Genomic DNA, 24439 nt, shown 5'->3' with positions numbered 1-24439 from the left:
CTATCATTTTAATAATGGTCAAGCTGTAGTTTAAAGAACTGTTTTGGAGTTTAGTACCCTGAACAGCTAGTTAATAACAAGGTTCAGGTTTTAGTAGACAACTTCTTTGTGTTAACGACGTGTAACGCCAGTTTGATAGACTGTCGAATTGAAAGAGCAGTAATGTTAGTAGACAGTACCAACAGAACATCGCTCGTGTGTGTGTGTGATCCATATTAGATAGGTGAAACAGGAGATAATGTACGTTTACAGACTATGGCAACAAGAATGGTCACAGGTCTCTTTGACCCACGATAGGGTGTCACAGAAAAACTGAAAAGCATGATGAACTGCGTTGGAGACAGATGCAACTACCTAGCGAAAGCTTACTTACAAATTTTGACGAACCAGTATTGAGTGAGTAGTCTACGAAGACACTACTGCATATTGCTTCCGCAGCGACTGCGAAGACAAGATCAGACTAACTGCCGCGCACACAGTCTTTTAAAGCAGTCATTCAAATCTTCGGTGCACCAAGACAATGATGAAATTCCTGTAGCCACATATCTTTCTTCAGAAAGATTCCAAAACTCGACTTCTGTGCTGGACAAAATGTACCGTTAACAGTCGGCGCAGGTGATCTGTCCGGTTTCTTGCATTTTTTGCTGGTTGCGTCTCTTAGCCAGATTTGGGAACAGTTCTGAGCTAACCTAACTGACGACCTAGTCAAGATGAGAGCACCGTCGTCCAGTATACCCGCACGCCAGAGCGCTGCCGTTCAGTACACGTCATTACGTCAGTGCCCTGCGCAGCCCCACAACTAAATGTAGACCGCCACGTTTGTTAAACACTTCTCCTCAGGCGGTATCAGTTTGCCAGCACTTGAATCGTATATTTTTTACGGCCTTAAGTCAGCCGACACATTCGTCGGAAATTGAGAAAAACTGTTTAGGTAGTATTTTAACTTTATATTGGCATCTTTATTCGCATTGTTATGTGACGCAAATGTGATTGGCAAACAAGAAATAGAATTTTAGTTGTTATATTTTGGTTATGTATACAGAGGGGTCCAAAGAAATGTATCCGCTGTTTAAAAGTCCATAACTTGCAAACTAATTGACGGAGTTGCCTCATTTTTGGTGAAAGTGTAGCTTAAAGTCCAACTTAAAGATATCACTGTAGGTGTTCGAAATGGTCACCATTAACATCCACACACAAACGATGCCGCCGAACTGCAGCACGAAATACTGACGGCAACGTGTTCAGTTGTATATTTGCACATGAATGTACGATGGATTCTCGAAGTTCATCCGATGTGCGTGGCTTTTGTCGATAAACGACGTCCTTTAGTGTTCCCCACAGGTAAAAGTCGAGAGGAGTTAGGTGTGGGGAACATGGTGGATACTCCACAGAACCTCTACGGCCTATCCATCTTCCTGGTCGATTTTCGTCGAGATACCCCCGAATACGATTTTGGTAGTGGGCTAGGGTACCATTTTGTTGAAAGTAAACTTTTCCTTCCCCATAAATGGCTCAGATGGCAGGTAAAATGGATGTCTGAAGCTTCTGAAGGTACACATCACCGGTAACTGTGCCGTCAAAGAAGAATGGCCCAATCAAGCCCCGGTAAGACAACCCATACCACTCATTTACTCCTGGCAAATTCACGGCTTTATCTACATGGACGTTCGGATTTTTTGCGGCCCAGTAGATGCAATTGTGGCGATTTACTGTATCACTGAGTTTGAACTGCCGGCCGCGGTGGTCTCGCGGTTCTAGGCGCGCAGTCCGGAACCGTGGGACTGCTACGGTCGCAGGTTCGAATCCTGCCTCGGGCATGGATGTGTGTGATGTCCTTAGGTTAGTTAGGTTTAAGTAGTTCTAAGTTCTAGGGGACTGATAACCACAGCAGTTGAGTCCCATAGTGCTCCGAGCCATTTGAACCATTTGAGTTTGAACTGTGCCTCATCAGACCACACCACCGTCTCTGCAAACTCTTCATCGTTGCGCACCATGTTAGTAAACCACTCACAGTACTCCATTCTACGATCTGGGTCGTCCTCGTTCATTGCGTGTAGCAATCGTGGGATGTAGCACTTCCACTTTGCTGCCTGCAGAATTCGCCGAACACTTCAGCGACTCACGCCAGTTTCACGGGCACACTGTCTCACAGACTTCTGTGGTGAGCGAGTGAATTGTTGTTAACACACGACGGGAGTTAGCTGGACTTGTTACTGTTACAGATCGTCCAGATCGTTGTTTGTGTACATCTTTAACACAGCCTTCGGCTTCAAATTTGTCTCGAGTGCGACGAAGCGTTAAACGTGTTGGTGGCTCTGTTTGATACTCATTTCGCCATTGCCGTTGAACCTCATTAATATTTTCGTACGTAAAATACAACTTCAAAACTGACTTTCTTTCATCGAATGTAAGCCTTGCGCCAGCCATGTTTACTCGAGTAACTAGGTGCAACTAAGAACAAAACTCTGACTATCTGGCGATTGTCATCTGACAAAACAAAACAACGCAATACAACGCTTGTATGGCGATTGCCGGAACTACAAACTATTACACTACCAAAGATGAGACAACTCCGTCAATTAGTTTGCCAGTTATGGACTTCTAAACAGTGGATATATTTTTTGGACCCTTCTGAATATCATTAAAAGCTATAAACTGATGGCTTTATAAAAAATGTAGAAGATACTGATCTCGGACGTTCCTTGTTATTCACATTAACGTTATTTTGATTGCACACAATCCAATACGTGCAGTTCTACATTTCGCATTGCTGATGCATCGTACCACGAAAATAATGAGTCCATTCACTCGTCATCTTGGCGGTCGTCCTTTACAGGCCAGTTCAAAATTTCATCTCAGAAAGGTAGGTGTTCGTCAGGCAGAAGACGTTGGAGTTTTCTATGTCCTTGAGTGTATTGGACTTACTTGGAACCTTTCCGGATGGATAATCTAATTTTTCTGGCGCAGTCAGTGGACCATGTTGGAGACTCAAAAGAAAAGAGTGACTAATCAGTCCCTTGATCATTGTAGAAGCTTTAATACAAACCATTTTTCCTTGTCTTCCAGTACTTTGAGTTTCTTCACAGATTCTGGATTTCCTGTAGCACGGCTGCCGCCATGACTTTAAGTCTAGTATTTCCAGTAGCAGCAACCTAGCTAATAAGAAATTTACCTGCTATAGAAATTGTAAGAATCACCTCTGCGATATCCTGCACAACAAACAATCTGTCCTGTTTACCTAGTTTTTTTTAATATATATAATGATTAAATCTCTATTGCATAGGAAAAACTGTCGTCTCGCTGTGAAGTAATGATGAATGTTGTTGTTTCTCCCAGAGTCGGTTAGGTACAACAGATTTCTGCTGAGAGTGTTACTCTTATTCCGAGCGGAGCAGTTGCCTAAGAATAGATGAAGTTCGGTGTGATCTCGTGGTATATCGTTATAAAATCTTTTACAAATGAGCACATTTCATTTGGACTTTTTGCCTTCCGCCACGCGATAGACATTTACGGTGCTTGTATACGTTTTTAAACTGTGTAAACAAACTACATTGACTGGATTTTCGAGAAGAAAGTATTATCGGTGCTCCTATGTGAACTTTATTTTCAAAAGGGCACGGGTCACGACTGATGCATCTATACTTTTAAAGGGCGCGAGGCAAAGACTGCTGCCGCTATAAAAAAAAAAAATATTGTTTTTCACGATGCTATACAATGTACACTAACTGACGCAGTGGTTCCCCTTTAATGACAGCTTTTGCAGATACGTAGGAAGTACCTGAAGCAACAACAAACTCAAAATCACCAAATTACGGACTGATGCCGTTACAAAAATAGATTTATTTATTCACAGAATAACGTGTAAGAATCCACATTTCATTTAGCTGTACCACTAGCCACGCTATCTCTTATGTCTTATAGGTTCGTAAAAATATACGTAGTTCGCATGTTTTTAAAACTGTATCATCTCGTTGGTATATAATAAATCTTTTATTCTAGCACAGTTAAAAAAAAATCATAGAGAGAAGAATTGTCCTCCATAGTGGAGTTTCCGGGTCGGGATGAGGATCTGAGAACGGAGGGAGAACTGAATGGTTATGTTGTATATACGTGTCAACCATCCCACGTTATAGCCGTTCACGCCGCCGTATGACATGCTATAAATTGGAGCCCTCTAGTGGCAGAGGATTGCAACATGGGTCAGCGAAGCGGAAAAGTCGATCGAGTAATATGCGTGACATTTTATACGTCAACCGATATTGAGAGCAGCATGAAAAAATCGAAGGTATTACTTTTAAGCAAGACCTCTCATTTCGTCCCATTACATCCTATATCATTTGCGAAAAGGAAAGCCACTTTCCTCCGTTCCTCCGTCGACTCTGACGGTCAATGCTGCTGCTCGCGATAAGTAGGAAAATCCGCGTTCAAGTCCCGGTCAGGCACAGATTTTCAGTTGTCACTATATTCTCACTGCCATGCAGGTTCAGATTATCTGGCCGAGTTACTCTGATCCCATTTCATGTCCTTATATCTGCATTCGCTTCATCTCCCTTGATCCACTGATTTCATTTAGGTACATTTAATTCTGTTAGTGGATCTAAAGTCCGCCTGTTACGCAAAACAAATTTTCTTCAGATAGGGCCAAATGTGTTTCAGCACCTTTGTGCTATCGTCAGTGGGTTTTCTTGTCAACATGTTTTAAGCGATAATGAGTGTACGAAAAATTCTGGAGGACGACTCTTCAAAGCAGCATCCGGCCATCCAGATTTAGGTTTTCCGCGATTTCCTTAAGTCGCTCCAGGCAAGTGCCGGGATGGTTCCTTTGAAAAGTCACGGCCGATTTCCTTCCCCATCCTTGCACAATCCGAGACTGAGCTCCGTCGATGTCGACGGGACGTTCAAGCCAAGCTTCCTTTCTTTAATGTACTAAAATTAGACCTGAAACAGTTACCGTTTCTTGTTGTCATTAACCTCATTTTACATCACAGATATATGCTGGACCCTTTGTACGTCAAGGCTAATGTAGCTTGTCGTCTGCAGCTAAATTATGTTGATGTGAATTTGGTTGGCGAGTTAGCACATCAGTTTATGGCTCTGAGCACTATGGGACTTAACATCTATGGTCATCAGTCCCCTAGAACTTAGAACTACTTAAACCTAACTAACCTAAGGACATCACACAACACCCAGCCATCACGAGGCAGAGAAAATCCCCGACCCCGCCGGGAATCGAACCCGGGAACCCGGGCGTGGGAAGCGAGAACGCTACCGCACGACCACGAGCTGCGGGCACATCAGTTTATATCTGAACGTAATTTTCTTCTGATATTTCACGACTATATTTGCGATTACTTACTTTTAGCTGGCAGTTCCTCTTCCATGTGAATCAGATATCATCGCACAACAAAATTACATTCAGAAATAAAAATGTTGTGTAAACTCGATAACCAAATTCACGTCAACATTACTTAGTTGCAGATGACAAGCTACCAGCACCCGATAACGTCTGGTGGGGTCCTGCATAACCTTATAACGTAAAACTAAGGAAATGACTACGACAAACAACAAAAATATTTTTACTCGTAATTTTTGTAGATTAATCATCAATTACAATAAGTTTAAATAAACAAAACCCACCGACAATAGTAAAAAGGCGCTGAAACGTGTTGGGGACTATATGAAGAAAGATGTTTTGTATAACAGCGGACCTTATATGCTGTAATTTTATCTGCAAACATGGCCAGTGCAAGAACAGCAAAACCAGGTGATGAGCATTTAATTCATTCCGATTATTTGTTACAGGTACCACGCTTGTTTGCTGATTAGTAAAGGGAATGTGAAATATATGAAAAGGATCATCCATTATTGTTGCGTCTGTTCAGGCGCAAAAAGCGCTGCTCTAGTTTATCAAAAATTGCTCTTCAGTGTATTATGAACATAATTTTGATGTTAGCGCCCAACGTTTTTTAGCTATGTGAGAAACTTTAATACGAGAAATCAGTCACTGTTATATCCTTAATTTAACTAAAGTTTCTGTTGAGACGGTTATTAGTACGGAGCAATTACTATCTTCTCTGGTCAGCGATTACGTTCTAAATACTCAGAGCGTGTTGAAATATTCTCTGTTGGTTCGCCAGTTGCTACATAATGACTCTGACCACGTCATTATCGTAAACGTAATTTGTTCATATTATCTTCCGAAGTAGCTTAGCTTGTCAATGTGTGTGTACTAGACTGATGTGTGTCACCGCTAGGGAAAAGGAATATTTATCAGTATGCGACTTGTAAGCAAGCCAACGGCCTTGCCGCAGTGGTGTAATAACGGTTCCCGTCAGATCATCGAAGTTAAGCGATGTCGGGCTGGGTTGGCTGGGTTGGATGGGTGACAATCTGGTCTACCGAACACTGTTGGCACACGGGGTGCACTCAGCCCTTGTGAGGCAAGTTGAGGAGCTACTTTATTGAGAAGTAGCGGCTCCGGTCTCGGAAACTGACATACGGCTGGGAGAGCGGTGTGCTGGCCACATGCCCCTCCTTATCCGCATCCAGTGACGTCTGTGGGCTGAGGATGACACGGCGACCGGTCAGTACCGTTGGGCCTTCATGGCCTGTTCGGGAGGAGGGTATTTTTTTTTCTGTTTGTAGTAATACTTCTAGTCTAGAAGACTTAGAAAATAACTCATTTGTTTTCTTTTGTACTCATAGACAAGTCATAAGACGTGTTCTTTATTAACTGTATTTTTTCTTTTGTAGGTAAGAAGCGTTTAATGACCTTTGAACGATAGAAGGCAAACACAAGAAACTCGGTGAGTATGTTAATAATTAGGAAGCAGTGAAGCATCTTCCATAACGTTGCGGTGAATCACTGTGTTGAATAACGTGAAAAAAAAATTGCATTACTCTCTAATCAAAGTCATTATTACTAGTGCGTGATCTTTAATTTGATATTTTGGCGTAACAGTAAGTACAATTTCATTAGATTATTTGGAAATCAAATTTCTTACTGTGTGGCATGAGAATAGGCATTTGTTCGGTATCTTGCGCGTAAAGAAGCAAATATGCTATTCCTGGGCTAGTAGTCTCTCAGTAACTTGACTAGAAGCAAAAATTGTGGGGCAATCCATCTATTGGACTTTGTAGTTATGCAGTACGTACTTTCAGATTGTTTCAATCGGTATATACTAAACCTCTTACCATATGTACTTGTACAATTTCATGCTTTGAAAACGCTTACGGAACACTTTCGTGTGTATATGGATTAGACTGCGTTTAATCATAACGTAAGTTAATTAGGACTGAGTATTTTAGATTCTAATGTGTCACACGCGCTCGTTTTCGTGAGCTCTCAGCTTCCTAGTCCTCAGTTTAAGTCTGAAAACTATTCTTGGTTCTGTGGTTGCTACCAACCTACATATCCAAACTATGCTGTAAGTGATAGTAATCATTAGCAAATGTTTCGTTTTGTGTGTCGGGTAACTTCCGTACAGTAAGGCACGTTATTTTTAACACAGTAAGTTGCGCTGCGTCGTAAAGGCTCGGGGTTAAAATCCCCGTTTTCATCCTCATATGTGTGTCCGGTGGTTTCATTAAATAGGTTAAGGGAAATGATGGGATCTTCTTTTGAATATAACACGGCTTGTTTTTATTCCCACCAGGATTGTCCACCCCGATCTCACCATTCAGCCGTAATTGTCTTCGTTGATCGGACTTTAAGTTAATGTTTCGACCCCACCCCCAACCGCCAGCCCTCACATCCACCCCAACCATATTCGAACAGAAACATCTCTCCAGTTCAAGAACCAGATACTAAAATAGAAGCACACACACACACACACACACACACACACACACACACACACAATAAACTCGTAAATCTCTTCTTGGTGTCCAACATAGTTTCAACTTGGCCGTCTCACCTACTTGAGATGTGAAGATGGTGACACAAATCACCATACGCCATTATACGAATATCGTCGACTGAAATATCGGGACGAGTCAGTGAAAAGTAATCGACCTTCGGAAAACATCTATAGAGAAGACACGGCAGCTGTAACTTTACCATTTTAACATACGGAAAAACAACATGTTACTAACTATACAGTTAATCTGCACAAAGGAATTCGTATGGATTAGCACACCAAAAACTAGCGTATATACATATTTTCAGATAGAAATGTTATGGTACTTCCTTCGACTAGTATGTGTTTCATTCCTAAAATACGAAAGCCAACACTGAAAAGCATTGCTGTTTCGCAGATGACTCACTAAAAGTTTATCAAAACAAATGACATAACAGTACTAGTGGAAAGGAAACATCATAAAAATTAATATTCTCACAATAGCTTTAATTATCCACATTTCATGCGTGCATACAATTTTCAGAAGAAATGAAAAACACCTCGTGAAGATGCTGCAACAGTACTGTCATTGGACTTCGTGTAAACAAAATTGTGTTATATAGCTAAGAGCATATGCACCGTTTATTTATATATTTTATAATTCGCAATTGGTCTAGAGCTCTCTGAGTGGTTCCGTGATAATTGGCAAGTAACTAACTTTAAGTGGATAGGTACACAACTGTATAAAGACAAGTTGTCGTTAACAAAAATCTGAAAAAGTTCTTACTTGATTTTCTTCAAACTTTTACCCGATAGTCTAGTAAACGTTCCGACGGGCGTAGACTATACATTTCTGTAATAAATAGAATATAAATGTATAAATGGGAAAGGTCGATGGCAAAAATTTCGAAAGAATTTTTAGACGATACTCTAACAAACGTTGGGTCGAACATTATGTGGAAAAAATGTCGAAAAATTCTCGACCAATATGCTTAAAGTTTTGACAGAAAACTCTAGTAAAAAAAGGAGAAAACATAAGATGCAGTAAATGAAGCAGGAGAAAAGGAGTACAAACGTCTCAGAAATGAAGTCTATAGGAAGTGCAAACTGGCTAAGCAGGGATGGCTAAAAGACAAATGTAAGGATGTAGAGGCATATCTCACTAGGGGCAAGATAGATACTGCCTTCAGGAGAATTAGAGAGACCTTTGGAGAAAAGAGAACCACTTGTATTAATATCAAGAGCTCAGATGGAAACCCAGTTGTAAGCAAAGAAGGGAAAGCAGAAAGGTGGAAGGAGTATATATAGGGTCTATACAAGAGCGATGTACTCAAGGGCAGTATTATGGGAATGGAAGAGGACGTAGGTGAAGATGAAATGGGAGATATGATACTGCGTGAAGAATTTGACAGAGCACTGAAAGACCTAAAGCTATTTACAGTTTGTACAGAACCAGATGGCAGTTATGAGAGTCGATGGGCATGAAAGGGAAGCAGTGGTTGGGAAGGGAGTGAGACAGGGTTATATCCTACCTCCGATGTTATTTAATCTGTATATTAATCAAGGAGTAATGGAAACAAAAGAAAAATTTGGAATAGGGATTAAAATCCATGGAGAAGAAATAAAACCTTCGAGGATTGCCGACGACATTTTAATTCTGTCAGAGACAGCAAAGGACCTGGAAGAGTATGCTGCGAAAATGTGTGGTTTCAATTTCTTTCCCGCAGTCAGTTTCAGTTACACCAGCAGGGTATTTAAATACAGTAGTAGATAAATCGTTTCTCCCATATATATTCATTCTGCTTTTATATAATTTCAAACAAAAAGTGTGTACCCAACTACATGCTGTTTTGTTTTCTTCTTCGCAGTCGGTCTCAATAGAAAACAAAGTTGTATGTATGGCTTATTGGCTTATCATTAGGAAACTATTACGATATGTGAATCGTCCGGTACTTTGTAATCTTGCCCGTTCACAGATTAAAACGATACTAAAAATATCATTGAAAATATTATCCTTATAGATACAGCTGCAAGGGAGGTCTGACTTACCCCGTGTATGATTTAGCGACTTGAGTTCCCAATCATGGATTCGTTGGCAACATAAGTAAATAAAGTTCAAGGTTAGAGAGAGGGGTGAAGTGGAAATCGACCGACATAAAAGGGGGAATGATTTAGAGACGCGGAAGGAGAAGATTGGTTGGGAGAGGGCGAAGAGGAGGAGGAGGAGGAGGAGGAGGAGGATATCGTCACAGAGAGGTCCGAGGAGGAGATTAAGATATACCGGGTAATCAAAAAGTCAGTATAAATTTGAAAACTGAATAAATTACGGAGTAATGTAGATAGAGAGGTACAAATTGACACACATGCTTGGAATGACATGAGGTTATATTAGAACCAAAAAAAATGCAAGCGTTCAAAAAGTGTCTGACAGATGGCGCTTCATCTGATCTGAATAGCAATAATTAGCATAACAAAGTAAGACAAAGCAAAGATGATGTCCTTTACATGAAATGCTCATTATGTCCACCATCATTCCTCAACAATAGCTGTAGTCGAGGAATAATGTTGTGAACAGCACTGTAAAGCATGTCCGGAGTTATGGTGAGGCATTGGCGTCGGATGTTGTCTTTTAGCATCCCTAGAGATGTCGGTCGATCCCGATACACTTGCGACTTCAGGTAACCCCAAAGCCAATAATCGCACGGACTGAGGTCTGGAGACATGGGTGGCCAAGCATGGCGAAAGTGGCGGCGGAGCACACGATCATCACCAAACGACGCGCGCAAGAGATCTTTGACGCGTCTAGCAATATGGGGTGGAGCGCCATCCTGCATAAACATCGTACGTTCCAGCCGGTGTTTATCAACCTGGCTGGGGATGATGTGATTCTGTAACATATCTGAGTCCTTCTCACCCATCACGATTGTCATACGCAGTCACTGACGTTTTGCTATCCAGCGCCGTCTGTCGGACATTTTGTGAACTTTTTTGTTGTTGTAATAAAACCCCATGTCATTCCAAGCATGTGTGTCAATTTTTAACTCTCTCTCTACATTATTCCGTGGTTTATTAAGTTTTCAAGTTTATACTGACTTTTTGATCACCCGGTGTGTGCCGTTAACTTAAGCATTTCGCAATTGCGAAGCATTGTCAGATTCGCCAGTATCTGCTATAAAAACTAAACTAAACTCTGCGAGAACAGGCCACGAAGGCTCACCGGTTCCGACCGGCCGCCGTGTCGTCCTCGTCTCACAGGCGTCACTGGATGCGGATATGGAGGGGCACGGATTATATCGCCCTCCTTGGCAGTCGCTTCTGTGCTTACCTAAATGGAGAATGTTTGCGTGTTGCTAGGGTAAACTGCCGAATGGCAGGTTCGGAGTTTGTGTGTAAGTTGCTGCTCCTTCCCCTGGCGGACTACTTGAGATTTCGAACGGCTTTTACCAGACAGGCGGCTACGTGTTTCCGGGAAAAGCTTCAGCGGACGCATTGCTCCGGAAAGCCGAGCGCCGCGGTTTTCAAGTAATCCGCGGAGTGAGTAGCAGAGTGCAGACGCTGCGCTGGCTGGATGGGGAAGAACGGAATTGTCGGGGGGTGAGGAGGCGGCAGTAATTATCTCACAGGTAGGGAAGAGAGGGTCGCTTGCTACTGCGTGGAGCAATCAGCGAAGTGCACGCCGGTAACCGGCGGCGCGGGCCACACGTGGCGGACCCCTGCAGGGTAGAACAAGAGTACACACTGCCGCCGTGGCTGGCGGCTTACGCCGAGCAAACGCTCTCCACCAACAGCCACACAAATGCACTGCTCTTTCGCATTTCTCCTTCCTCTACAAGAACTACCAGCCCCAGAATTCTGACAAGGAAAGTGTACAGCCTTAATATCCAAAGCTGTCTGGAAGTTTTGGTGACGAAGTCTGCTTACTCTAAGCAGATAGCACACGGAAACTGAGGTCTGTTTTATAATTCAAACACCGAATTAGACCCTGCGAGCATATCATACTCCCGATGGCATTTATTTATGGTTTTATTTGTTTGTTTAGTTCTGTACGCCTGTTAATGTTGATCTGGCTTATATTTTGGAACAGCAGCGTACCAGCGAAATCAGTGACGTTGATGACAATGGGAGTTAGTTTTAGTCTAACAGTGTTGACTGGTCAGACAACACGCCAGCGAAAATCCAGCGTGTGCGGCAGCTACCGCGCTGGCGGACAATTGGGATCGCTTTAGCGTTTCTTATTCTTCTACGTACGAGTAGCTATGGATTACGGTTATTTCAACTGTTTCATTTCCTCCGTATTTCTCGTTGTGTCATTCTTCTTTCTTCTGTCCAAGTGGCTCAAGTAATCTCCTTCGGTTTTCCGCGGAAGCCTTTTGAGTCGTGTAATTTCTTTCAGAGTGGCAAACGTTCCTCAGTATCGCGTGGAGTAATTTGTACTAGAATTAGCGTTGCCAGACTAAATTGACAAAATTACCGACCGTTGCCTGTCGAAAGTATTCGCTGAGCTGAGTGCTGTGGGTGAGCACAAAATAAAAATTGTATTTGTTACGGCAAGTTACAGCTTTCAGCAATTTTTGTTACCTTTAATTTTGTTGCTAAAAGCCTCTCCATGTTTCAAACTACAGATTACAAGGATTGCATTAGTCTGCTTTTATCGTACCTATACTCAGTTTGTTTCTAGCGCGAGACAATAAATGATTCATCTGACTGAAAACTCTCACCGCATAGACATTGCTGCACGGAACCACCATTGTCCTAGTGATAATTTGCTTTTATGTTAGGATTTCTTCTCCTTTTAAAAACGCTTTCCACAGAGACAAGTTTTTGGACTATAAACTTTAGTTCATAATTGTTCCAAAGTTCTAGATATGTTCGTATAAATTATCAGTGTCGTCTTCAGTACCCAACACCATCGATGTTTGTACATATTTTTATTATGCGGACATTACCAAACGTTTAGTGATTTGATTTTGCAAATCAATAAATAAATTAGTGATACCTAACCATTTACGCAGTGACTGATTTTATTAGTTTTGTTGAACGGGTTGTATTTAAACAATCTCCTGGTGCAGAGGAGGCACATCCACACAAAAGCAATATCACACCAGCCGAGAGCGCTACTTTACGTTCACTCACACGTATCCAGATGTTATTTTACCTGCGGAGAAGATCAATGCTATCGTTGTTTTGGTCAAGCAGGACTACGTTCAAAAGATGCATTGTGTACTGTCTGTTTCAGCGTGTCGCAGGATCGGTGCAGACCCCAGAGAAGTGTTGAGAGAAAAATGGACACCCTCCCGAAGAAAAGTTCCGAATCGTAGAAGACTCTAGGTAGTCGAGTTCTTTATTGTACTGTCCTCTCTAGGTTAAATGGCCTCCCTGAGGTCCACAAGGACCGATTGTAACATATCGACATATCGTGTAGCATAACACCTTGCTACTCTGTTGAGCCCTATAGTAGGTCGGTGTGAGCACCACATTAACAACTCGGTAGAGTTCTTACGTCGATTAGAGGGAATGCAGTTCGAATGACTGACACTCTAGTAAGTTTTGATGTGGTCTCTCTCTTTCACTCTTGTTCCTCTGTTTAATTCGTTACGGTTGCTGAGGTTAAATTTGGCGCTGAATTAACGAACCTATTTCGACAAGTGTTGACTTCGACGTACTTTTTATTCAGTAACCTGTACAAGGCGTAGCCGGATGGAGTTGCGATGGGGAGCCCATTGTCACCTATTTTTGCCGATTTGTTTATGGAAGATTTCCAGGAACGTGTCTTGGAGTGTGCGGCTTTACAACCTGCGTGTTTTTTCGGATATGTAAACCATAATTTCGTTGTTTGTTCTCGTGGCAGTGAGAATTACGACGACTTTTTAGAATTTTGAATTAGCCGAATATTTTTTCACGATTGAAGTGGAAAAGAATGGCTGTGTTCCCTTGTTTGGTCATGGACTTTTCGGCTGGTCCCGGCGGTGGTTCGAGTCCTCCCTCGGGCGTGTGTGTGTGTGTGTGTGTGTGTGTGTGTGTGTGTGTGTGTGTGTGTGTGTGTGTGTGTTTGTCCTTAGGATAATTTAGGTTAAGTAATGTGTAAGCTTAGGGACTGATGACCTTAGCAGTTAGGTCCCATAAGATTTCACACATATTTGAACATTTTTTCCCCTTGTTTGATTTGTAGATCAGGAGGAAAGTGGATGGTACGTTGGGGCATACCGTTTATAGAAAGCGTACCTGTACTGACTTGTACCTGCAGGGTGATAGTTCTCACAATCCGGCCCAACTTGAAGGGGTACTTCCAAACATGGTTCACAGGACGCATTTCATCTCGCACCCTGAGAGTTCGTGAGTTTAGTTCGAAGCTTTCGCCAGAATGTTTATAGTAAAGACAAATCAGACGTGCGTCGCGCTGTTGACCAACTGTACCCCGAATGAATGATAATATTGAGGTGGCACGAAAGTGTATGGCGTTTTTGCCTTACGCAGGGAGCATTTCTAAAAGGATGGCTCGTATTTTGTGGAAGTATGATGAAGTGTGTGTTTCGACTTCCATGTAAGATAAGGGTCCTTCCATAAAGGATGAGCTTGGTTTCCGTAAGGCTTTTGTCTACCGTGTTCCTTGCAATAATGATACGTCATAATAGATGACGGAAGACAAAAAATTCAAGAATAATAACATCGTGCGCATGGCAAAGTGAAAAAACGTTCCAGGCTCACATTAATATATTGAATGTTTAAACACACATCTTCCTTCGAAAACGAGAAATAAGAGTTATTACAGCCAGAAGATGATTTTTTTGTGTATAATTTCTGAATTTCCATGCCGTTTGTTTTTGGAAGTAAACCACTTTCAGTATAAGATAATCTGCAATGGTCCGACTTGAATCTGTTCTTTAGTAGCTACCACACAACCCTTTCGCCAGCTTCCTCTCTCTCTCTCTCTCTCTCTCTCTCTCTCTCTCTGTCTCTCTCTTTTTCCTACTGTTACGCATTCAGTAAAATGCCAAGGCAGATTGTACTTATAATCTCTCATCACATTCATATCAACAAAAACGACTTTGTTTTGAAATGGAAAAGAAATTCACAGGAGAAACGTCCTACATGGTCAAAATGTGAAAGTTTGAAATACAGCTAAACGTGTTACCCAGAACTGTCGAATTTTTCGTTGCCTTATGTCTTGGAATTAGATTCACTAATTTACGGTTCCGTTTCATTCTCAGCTTTGTGAATCTCTACTCTGTACTTGTAAGCTAATGAAGCATTTGTGAGATAAAAAAATCTGAAGTGCTTTGATGGGGAAACTCCTACGTGTGGAGAGCGTTGTATCAGTCTCCGCAAGCTTGAGAGAGTTGAAGCAGAGTGTACGTACGTGAAACACTCTTGTTCCAGCTAAAGGTATAACAATGAGCAGCTGCCTGAAATATTAAGTTTTACATCTCTCTGCATTCGCTAATGTGTCCTTGGTCCGACCTCGTAAATAGGTGGTCCAGACTTTAGATGATGACACACGACTTCACTATTGTGAAGAAATTTCATGGTAGCATTTATCCGAATGGTCTGTGCGTAAATCATGCGAGATTACAAGACGCGCTTTTGTGACTGCGGGATAAATGGCACTAAGGAATTGATTTATATCCAACGGCGCAAAGAATACCATTGTTAAACTGCTCGACTACAGTGCATTTGCATGGAACACGCTGCCTTGAAGCTTTTGTTAACGACAAGCGAATTACTTTCACGAAGTCTTATTTTGTCACTTCTTTTGCCTGGCCTCGACGGTTCTTCAGCGTTATTTGTTCACACAGAATCTCTTAGGTGCTTGCCAGATATTTGAGCTAAATCGCATGATCGCTTGTTCCAGACCCATCAGTCTTCGGGTAAAACTTAATGTTGCTTACTCTGGCGCTGTAATTGCTTTTCTATTTCTTATCATTCGCTCGCGACAATTATTCGTTACTAACCAAAACAGCTGTCATCGCATTAGGCACGCTGCGGTTTGATTCGCTCTGCAAAATCCTCACAAGACACGGAATATATGAACTAAAAATAATTGTATTCTAGTTTAATTTTCCTCTGTTGCATCATGTCTTATTAAAACCACATCATTAGTCGTCTCATCTTACAGTTTAACGCCGTGAACTCTTGCTCATACCTTTGTGTTAAATGTGTTGGACGCAGCTAACAAATTCGTTAGTGGCAGACTTATTTTTGGTATTTCATTCGTTAGAAGCTTACTATGTATATTAAACTTTGTGCTTGTCGCACTGTTACGAACAATAACTAAAAAAGTTGCGATAAATTCCTATACTAAGCATTTTTAGTGGAAAATTCTACTATTTTGGTACATTAGTAGACAAGCTAGGTGCCGCAAACGTGATCCTAGTTCAAGCAAATAAATCAGTAAATACCAGCTCCTTCTCACGAATAAAACTGTAATTTTACAGGTATTACATAATTATGACGAAACTGTTGCAACTATTTAGCTATAGAAAATTAGACTCATGTTTATGCGAGGTACGTTGTTTCGGAAGCTGCCTATGTTGCATCATGGTAGTATGTTTTGCTATCCATGAAATATCCCACACCATGTATCCATACTGTCTTCTATACATCTACTTCTTCACTCTCACTGTTTGCAGCAGCTAAGAAATTTCGTAACACAAGGACTTTTCCCGTTTGTATTTCCAATGTTGGAAACTTTATATTCATCCCCATAGTCCTCGATCACATCTCACGACTGAGACTTGTGATAAATCAGATGAGTTCGCGCGGTATCCCCACGACGTAGTGCGTTGTCTTCGCTAACCGCTGCTCGATACATTCCGAACCGGTTGTCAACCGAACTCATATGCTGTAATGAGTACAGAAATTTGCCCGTGTTTCCTGCAAAATAAGTTATTCTTATGTAATGATACTGCGGAAAAGAAAACAGACTGTGAGAGTGTGCATCAACAGCGCTTTTCGCAAGGTATTAGCAATATGCTTAACACTTTCGCTTTCGCAATACGTCAGCCTCATACAGGAACATAAGTAAAAATGACAGTGAACTTGGTTTCTTTGATCTCAGTTACATACGAACGAGGGACTACTGGATAAGTTACGAGACTGGCGTACTCCAGAATACTGTGCCGTCGTTGGATCGTAGAAATCTTTCGAATTTCTAGTCCGCATGTATATTTTATAAAGTTCTTGTGGCTCACTGGGCCAGCTATATGTTCCGTATCTAGATTGGTGAAAAAGTAAGGAAACCAGTACTGAGTACCAAGTGTTATGCACTAATCAGTCCACAATAGCAGACACGTTTATGATTGGCCACATGCGTCAATAATCATGTTTTTGGATACTACTGCTTCTGATTAGTGTGATTGTGGCAGTTGGTTATTTTATAGTGAAAGATTTTCGTTTTACCTTGAAAAAAAAAAATCCACTGCAGTGTCTTTGTAAGATTGGTGAGCTTAAAAAGAGTGTGGATGCTAGTACGCGCACAACTTTTGTTTGCTTTACTTTGTCATTGTGAGTTTTAATCCTAGCATTACCAACGTATTTTCCATAACGTGCATTACCTAGAACGATTGGGGGGGGGGGGGGGCGGGGCTTTATGCGCGCGCTGCTGCTGCGCGCGCACACACACACACACACACACACACACACACACACACACACAAACAACAACAACAAAAAATCGGAAAAAATAAAATTCGTTGTCTTTATTGACTTGCATCAACATCATACTTTTTAAAAACCTACTGATGTATAAGGAAGGTCTGGAACCTGAAAACAGTGAATATCACGTTTATTGGGGAAAGTGACACTGAATTTTGGGGTTAAGTTCAACTGAAAATTTAAAACGTTTATGGAATCTGGTAGAAGAATTCGTTGGAAACATTTGTTTCACTTTTAAAATATAAAGTAACTGAACAGATGGCAATTTTTTCGAAACGTAGTCATAGAGTCGCCCATCCCGTCCTTGGTACTGCTCGAGTTAAGGTGATGGAGGTACAGGAACTAAAGCTTTCGTTGTGAACTGCTTAAATCAGTGTATGAGAAGAATGTGCTAAAACTGTATTTTAGTTTTACCCAGAGTGATGTAAGGTGGAACTGCCCACCTTAATCTAGCCGCGATGAAGTTAGACGCCAGACTCAAATTTATTGGGAGAGTAAGAATTCATGCACAAAGAGCTTGTAAAAATTTTTGGGTGTTTCCCTCAGTCTGAAATCCTTACCAGGTTATTTGAATTGACGAAAAAGAAAGCAAGATCAAAGCTGAACTGCACAATTGGTGAGGGGTTTGTTTAGCATGTGTGAAAATGGAACACACGTGATTGACGAACTGCAGAGGGAACATTACAAGAAAAGGAATGTTAGATTGCTCCTCATCACGTCTCCACATGTTCATACAGGGAAGCACTGTATTGATGCGTGGTCAGGGCAAAGGACAACTTTGAGTTAGCGTGACTGTTTTTTGTGATTTATTCGAGAATGTCTATGCGTACACCATAGTTTTCATAATAGACTGTGTTTCTCCTCCCTGTACGATGTGGAATTCTCCTCAACATTGCTGACGTGATGGAAGCAGTTGCATGTCGAACAGCAAGCATCCTTAATTTCGTCAATTGTCCTGTAACGTGTGGCATGTGTTTAATGAACCTAATGCCTTGTCGCAAGATGACAGATCACAACTCCAAAAGGGCAAGCAAATAGACAGAACCACGGCCAACTTATTTACCAAGAAATACCCCATTTAGTTATTCTCAAACAGCAATAGCGTAATGGGCTGGTGCTCTATTCTGCTGGAACCTTGCACGACCGATCAGTTCCCGACCTTGCAGATGTGGTATAAGCTAATCACGTAATATAGTGAGACATGGCGCAATGTGATTCAAAGCACCGTCGAAGGAATACGGACCTACCAAGTGGTTTGCACGCACTGAAGGCCAGATTCTGACACACAGTGGGTTGTTTCAAAGTTCCTCATAAAAAAAGTGGGTTTTATTTACTCCGGTTTTAAATGTTCCAATGTTCCTCGGGTTGGAACTGCAATATATTGCACACTCGATCGAAAAAAACGCTTTCCTTGAGGGAAGAGCTGTAAAGATGTCGAGCATTCGCCCACAAGCCTGATGACGTTTTTGCATGTAATTATCACTCATCTCGTTTACAAACAGTGGTTTAAATGCATTTAACTTCAACTAATTTTTCATATGTTTTTTTAATGTCGAGTATGGAACTCCCAATTGTTGTGACCGCTTACCAAGGGGCTCTTTTGGCGAACGTTCGACAGATGCTGCGGCCTCCACAAACGTTTCCAGTCGTGTTGGTGGTCGCCCTGGGCGGGGCTTATCTTTTATGCAACCAGTTCCGAAGTTCTCCGCCTTCCACCGTAAAACTATTGGTTTTGATGGCGAAGATTTCGGAAACCTTACAGTGGGATCATGCTGAATCTCTCTAATTGATTTTCCTGTATATATTTAAATTCTTGTGTCAGACGCATACATCTTATGATTATATTACTTTTGGCCAAAACTCGGCCACTTCCAATGCATTTTCTGTTCCTTGATGAAGTCCTATGCAAGAGTCTGGACACAGAAGCGTATTACGAAAGTCGACTCTTCTCCACAGTCACACTGAATATCATCTTGATCGCTGTAGCCCCATCTTGCTAAATTAACCTTTGATCTTCTTACTCCAGATCTCAGTGGACTCAGTCGACCATATCTCATCATAGCCAGGATGTACAGTTTCTGAAACTCGTTTACAGCCAGAGGAATGTAGGCCATAGTCCTCCGTAATTGTACCCTATTTTTTTCAGCAGTGGTTCTAAGTGCCATCGGCGTTCTAAGATAACTCGTCCTTGATTTCAGTCGTTGCGGACGCGGTTCGGCCCACACACAGGATGCGTTCCCTCCTGCTACCCTTTCTCTCTTCCGCCATTCGCAGCTCTTTCTCTTCGAACAGGAGGTGCCGCTATTCTTCCGAATTGATAAGACCATTCGACTGGAGTGGATTTCAACCAAACTGTTAAGATTCTGCAGGTGTCTTTGAGAGTTATGTCCGTCTGCTTGTCATGTGTTGAATTATACACCAATTACGACATGTATGCTATGCCGCTGAGAGCACAGTACCAGAGATTGGTGAAGTTTCAGGTTGGCTACCCCAATGTGATCCGGCCGGTTTCCCTAGAAGCTAGTTCCTGGTGGGAACTTTCGACTTCCAGTTACTGCAGTGCTTCTTGAAAGTAAGACATCTATCGAGTGACAGTTGTAAATACTTCGAGGTCTCACATTGTTAAATTTCGACATCTGACCAGCGTGCCTTTAATTTGTGACTAGCTTCCCTATATCTCAAATGGGGTCGGTCGGAGCCCACGTGATTATTACGATCTGTTCAGTAACATCAGTGTCATGTGTAGGAGGTAATTGGGCTTTCTGATCACTCTGTACATCGCAGAAATACGCACTCAACTTACGTCCAAGAGTCCAGTTTCCAAAATAATTCTAAAAACCTTTCTCGTGCTCCAAAACATATATCGCGTAATAGCAACAAAGCTAAAATTACCGAAATTCATATTCATATGGGACTGTACCCTCAAATATCTAGGCGTAACGTTGCAAAGTGACACGAAATGGTACCAGCATGTAAGTTCGGTTGTAGGAAAGGGGAATGACCGACTTCAGTTTATTGGGAGAATTCCAGGAAAGGAAGCTAATCTATAAAGCAGGCCACATGTAGAACACTTCGTCGTCCCATCTTTAAGTACTGCTACGGTGTTTGGAATCGCAATCAGGACGAGTTAAAGGAGCGCATCGAACCATTTAAACGTGCTGTTCGAGTTTTTACCGGTAGGTTCGGTCAACACGTTTGTGAAGTATTGCGGAGATGCTCCGAAATCGCAAATGGGAATCCCTGGAGGAAAAGCAATGTTCTTTTCGAGGAACACTATTGAGAACATTTAGAGGACCTGCATTTGTGGCTGACTGCAGAACAATTCTGCTGCCACCAACGTACAAGAAAAATAAGGGCTCGTGCGGAATCGTGTAGATAGTCGTTTTCCCTTGCTCTATTTGCTCGTAGAACAGGAAAGAAAAGACTGGTAGTGGTACAAGGTACCCTCCGCCATGTACCGTTGGTGGTTTGCGGAGTATATATGTAGACGCAGATGTTTTCTTTCAGTGTCGGTATGATCAAAGAGAGGAATCCGCTGAATTCCGGTTGTAGACCCTGGCGTATGTTATGTAAGACGGGTAACGAGCAGGTGTTGCGGTGTCACAGCTCGTTTTCCCAGAGACGAACTCTGCGGTCTGCCTGTTCCACGAGAGTGTTGGTGGCTCACCAGCACTCGCGGTTTTGCTGCTTAGTCTCGTGTCAACTCTGAGCCGCTGGAAACCTAACACTTGTCATAGGTTGTCACACGCCAAGGTTTCATACTGCTGTCAGTTCCCGTATGCGAACGTTTGGGATGATTATTACTCTTAACAGCGTTCCCGCCTTAAATCAAAAATCTTTAAAGGCTTTTTCGAATCCGAAAACGAATCATTTGTTGTAATATTGAGTTTCCACACCGAACTTTCAAAAGTCACTGATCTTCATACTACATCAAAAATTGATCAGCAAATTAGTAGCAAACTAATCAGTAAACAGTTCCTCCGATACTAATTGACGATGTTTCATTATCCTATCAAAAAGATCTCAGGATAGTCCTAGAAGAGCATCTAAATTGGATAGAACGAAAGCTTGCAGAATGCAGTAAATCTGATAATTCAGAAACCCAGTAAAATAATCCCACCGAAAATTAAACACAAACTCATCATTGCTTCTGCCGAATCGGTTCTGCTGTCGAACATCGTAACATTGCACAAATAAGTGTTTAACGTTGGATTATAAGGTGGTGATTGCCATTCTTATACTCGGATTGGTTGGATTCGACTGGGTAGGCGATGTAACTTGTATTCGTCATCATTGTATTGGTCACTGGAGTCTCCCGTAACTCAGACATCGAAAACCTATCAGCATCCGTAATTGCAATGTACGTGGTGATTCAGATGCCCCCACCGATGTCGTTTTATTCAACCCGCAATAAAAAAAAGTGAGTGTGTTTCGTATTGTCTCGCTCATTAGGCACAATCTGTTAGTCATACAGAAAAACTAAACAGGATCCTTTTGTAGAGAAATTTAATGTAGTTATTTTTTGTACTGCGATACGTTTTTGCTAGAGGCTGTAGTTTCCGGGTTATTCAAGAAAAACGGCCGGCCGGTGTGGCCGAGCGATTCTAGACGCTTCAGTCGCAGGTTCGAATCCTGCCTCGGGCATGGATGTGTGTGATGTCCTTAGGTTAGTTAGGTTTAAGTAGTTCTAAGTTCTAGGGGACTGATGACCTCAGAAGTTAAGTCCCATAGTGCTCAGAACCATTTTTTTTTTTCAAGAAAAACGTACAAAAGTGATTTTCAAACGCACCCCCACTCCTACACTCAGCTCCCACCGGTCAGGATTTCTAGCACGTTGTTTCATAGCAGTCCCTCCTACCATTGTACAAATATAAGCGACTGCACGAATTATTTCCAACATTCAACCTTTTTTGGTGTTCATTGATCCACCTTATTACGCCGCCGGCTTAGTTGAACACTTACAAATTGTAAAATTGACGTTTGTGTAAAATTTACCTAACAATTTTGTGAATTTTAACAACATAATATAATAACAATATAATATACTAACAACGGTGGATTATATGTACTAATACTGTTGCTAACATTGTAGGGTAGGCACCTTTCAGAGGTTGGTAGTTTGAACCAAAACAAGGAATAAGCCTATTAAACATGGCTCTAAAATGCGTACCTGAGGAGCTATGTGCATTTGTTCATCTTCGCTGCTGTGAAACACTTCTCCTTTACTGAACAAGTGCTCATAGCTCTTAAAGTATGTATTTTAGAACCTATATTTACTAGACACTTTTTCTTGTTTTGGTCCATACTATCACCTTTGAAAGATGCCTACCTCGAATCTTAGCAACAACAAAATGGTTCAAATGGCTCTGAGCACTATGGGACTTAACTACTGTGGTCATCAGTTCCCTAGAACTTAGAACTGCTTAAACCTAAAATCACACACATCCATGCCCGAGGCAGGATTCGAACCTGCGACCGTAGCGGTCGCGCGGTTCCAGGCTCTAGCGCCTAGAACCGCTCGGCCACTACGGCCGGCTTAGCAACAACAGTACCACTGCATGTATTTCACTGTCAGAAGCATCACAACGACTTTCGCTTATAACTTCGGACTCATTCGTTTCCGGTGGAGGTACCCATACCTCAAATGGATAAATTTATAATCATCCTAGAAAGTTTATAACATCATCATGGAATCAACCTCTCTATATACATAAATTTGTTGACGCCGGCGCTTATAACTTTGACGCTCTGTAACGTCGTTGGACGTATGTATGTAAAACTTGATCTACTAGGTCCCCTCTACGACTTCTAGAAGTGTGTAACATTAACTGTGAAACACCCTGTATATCTAGGGATTGGCGTACTTTCAGGAAATAAGGTAACACGTTTAGTAAATCCAGAGCTATTACTACAACGTTCCACACGTGTTAGATGACATAATATGTTAAAAATTTTAAAAACGATTATTTGCATCAGAATACATTGAAAATAATGAAAATGTTGCATGAATTTCGTTTGTAGCTGGGCCTGGTACTCTAGAGATAAGGGCTTTTCGCCAAAATAGCTGAGATACACGACTGTCGGCAGTAATAGCGCCAACACACACACACACACACACACACACACACACACACATACATTGATGCATGTGCGTGTCTGGTAGAGAAATATTCAGCGCTACTATTTTGGCTCTCAGAGGTTCGTTAGTGTACCAAGGCAGAACTTGGCAGACAGACGGAAAACAATAAATTATCATGGAAATGCAAAATGTTGTTTATTACCAAATATTACTCGACCTTTCATGTCATACATTGTCTGGATTGTGAATACTTCTCTAGATAATATTTCTGCATTCGGTGTCTGTAGATCATCTTGATTTCTAATGGCTGAGAGAGACCTACAGTCATCATTCATGTTTCTTGATAACATTGCTTCACAAGTTGCCAAGAACGGTACCAAAATTAATGGGAAGGTCAGATGATAAGGCTCCATTTACTGCCTGGTTTCGTAACGCTGGCCTCTCCAGACGGGGTGGGGGGTCCATTAATCTTGTGCGCCGGTGCGTTCCGCAGCGACGTGGACCGCTGCCATGCCCACTGTCGGGGCGTGTCCATTGGCTGACTCACACCTTGTTCCAGCTCCTGTTAAGTAGCTACTTTACGATGCTCGCCACACACACACACACACACACACACACACACACACTGCTTCACGTGCTGGCGGAGAGCGAAGGTGGCAACTATTTTCGATTCTGAGTTCACACGAACCCACGGACCTTTGTAGGTACAAATTGTCTCTGGAACCAGATGCTAACACCCATCAAGTAGTTCGTTGTTCAGCATTATAGCAATATCAGACGATTTTTTGTATCATCATATTGTTAGTAGAGTATGAAAACGGTGACTTAGAACAAGGTGCGTGATGACTCGTCATTCAGGTTTTTCCTCGTG

Source organism: Schistocerca americana, chromosome 1 (genome assembly GCF_021461395.2).
Source record: "Schistocerca americana isolate TAMUIC-IGC-003095 chromosome 1, iqSchAmer2.1, whole genome shotgun sequence".
Lineage (NCBI taxonomy): Eukaryota > Metazoa > Arthropoda > Insecta > Orthoptera > Acrididae > Schistocerca > Schistocerca americana.
The sequence above is the reverse complement of the archived record's forward strand: the minus strand, read 5'-3'. Positions refer to the sequence as shown.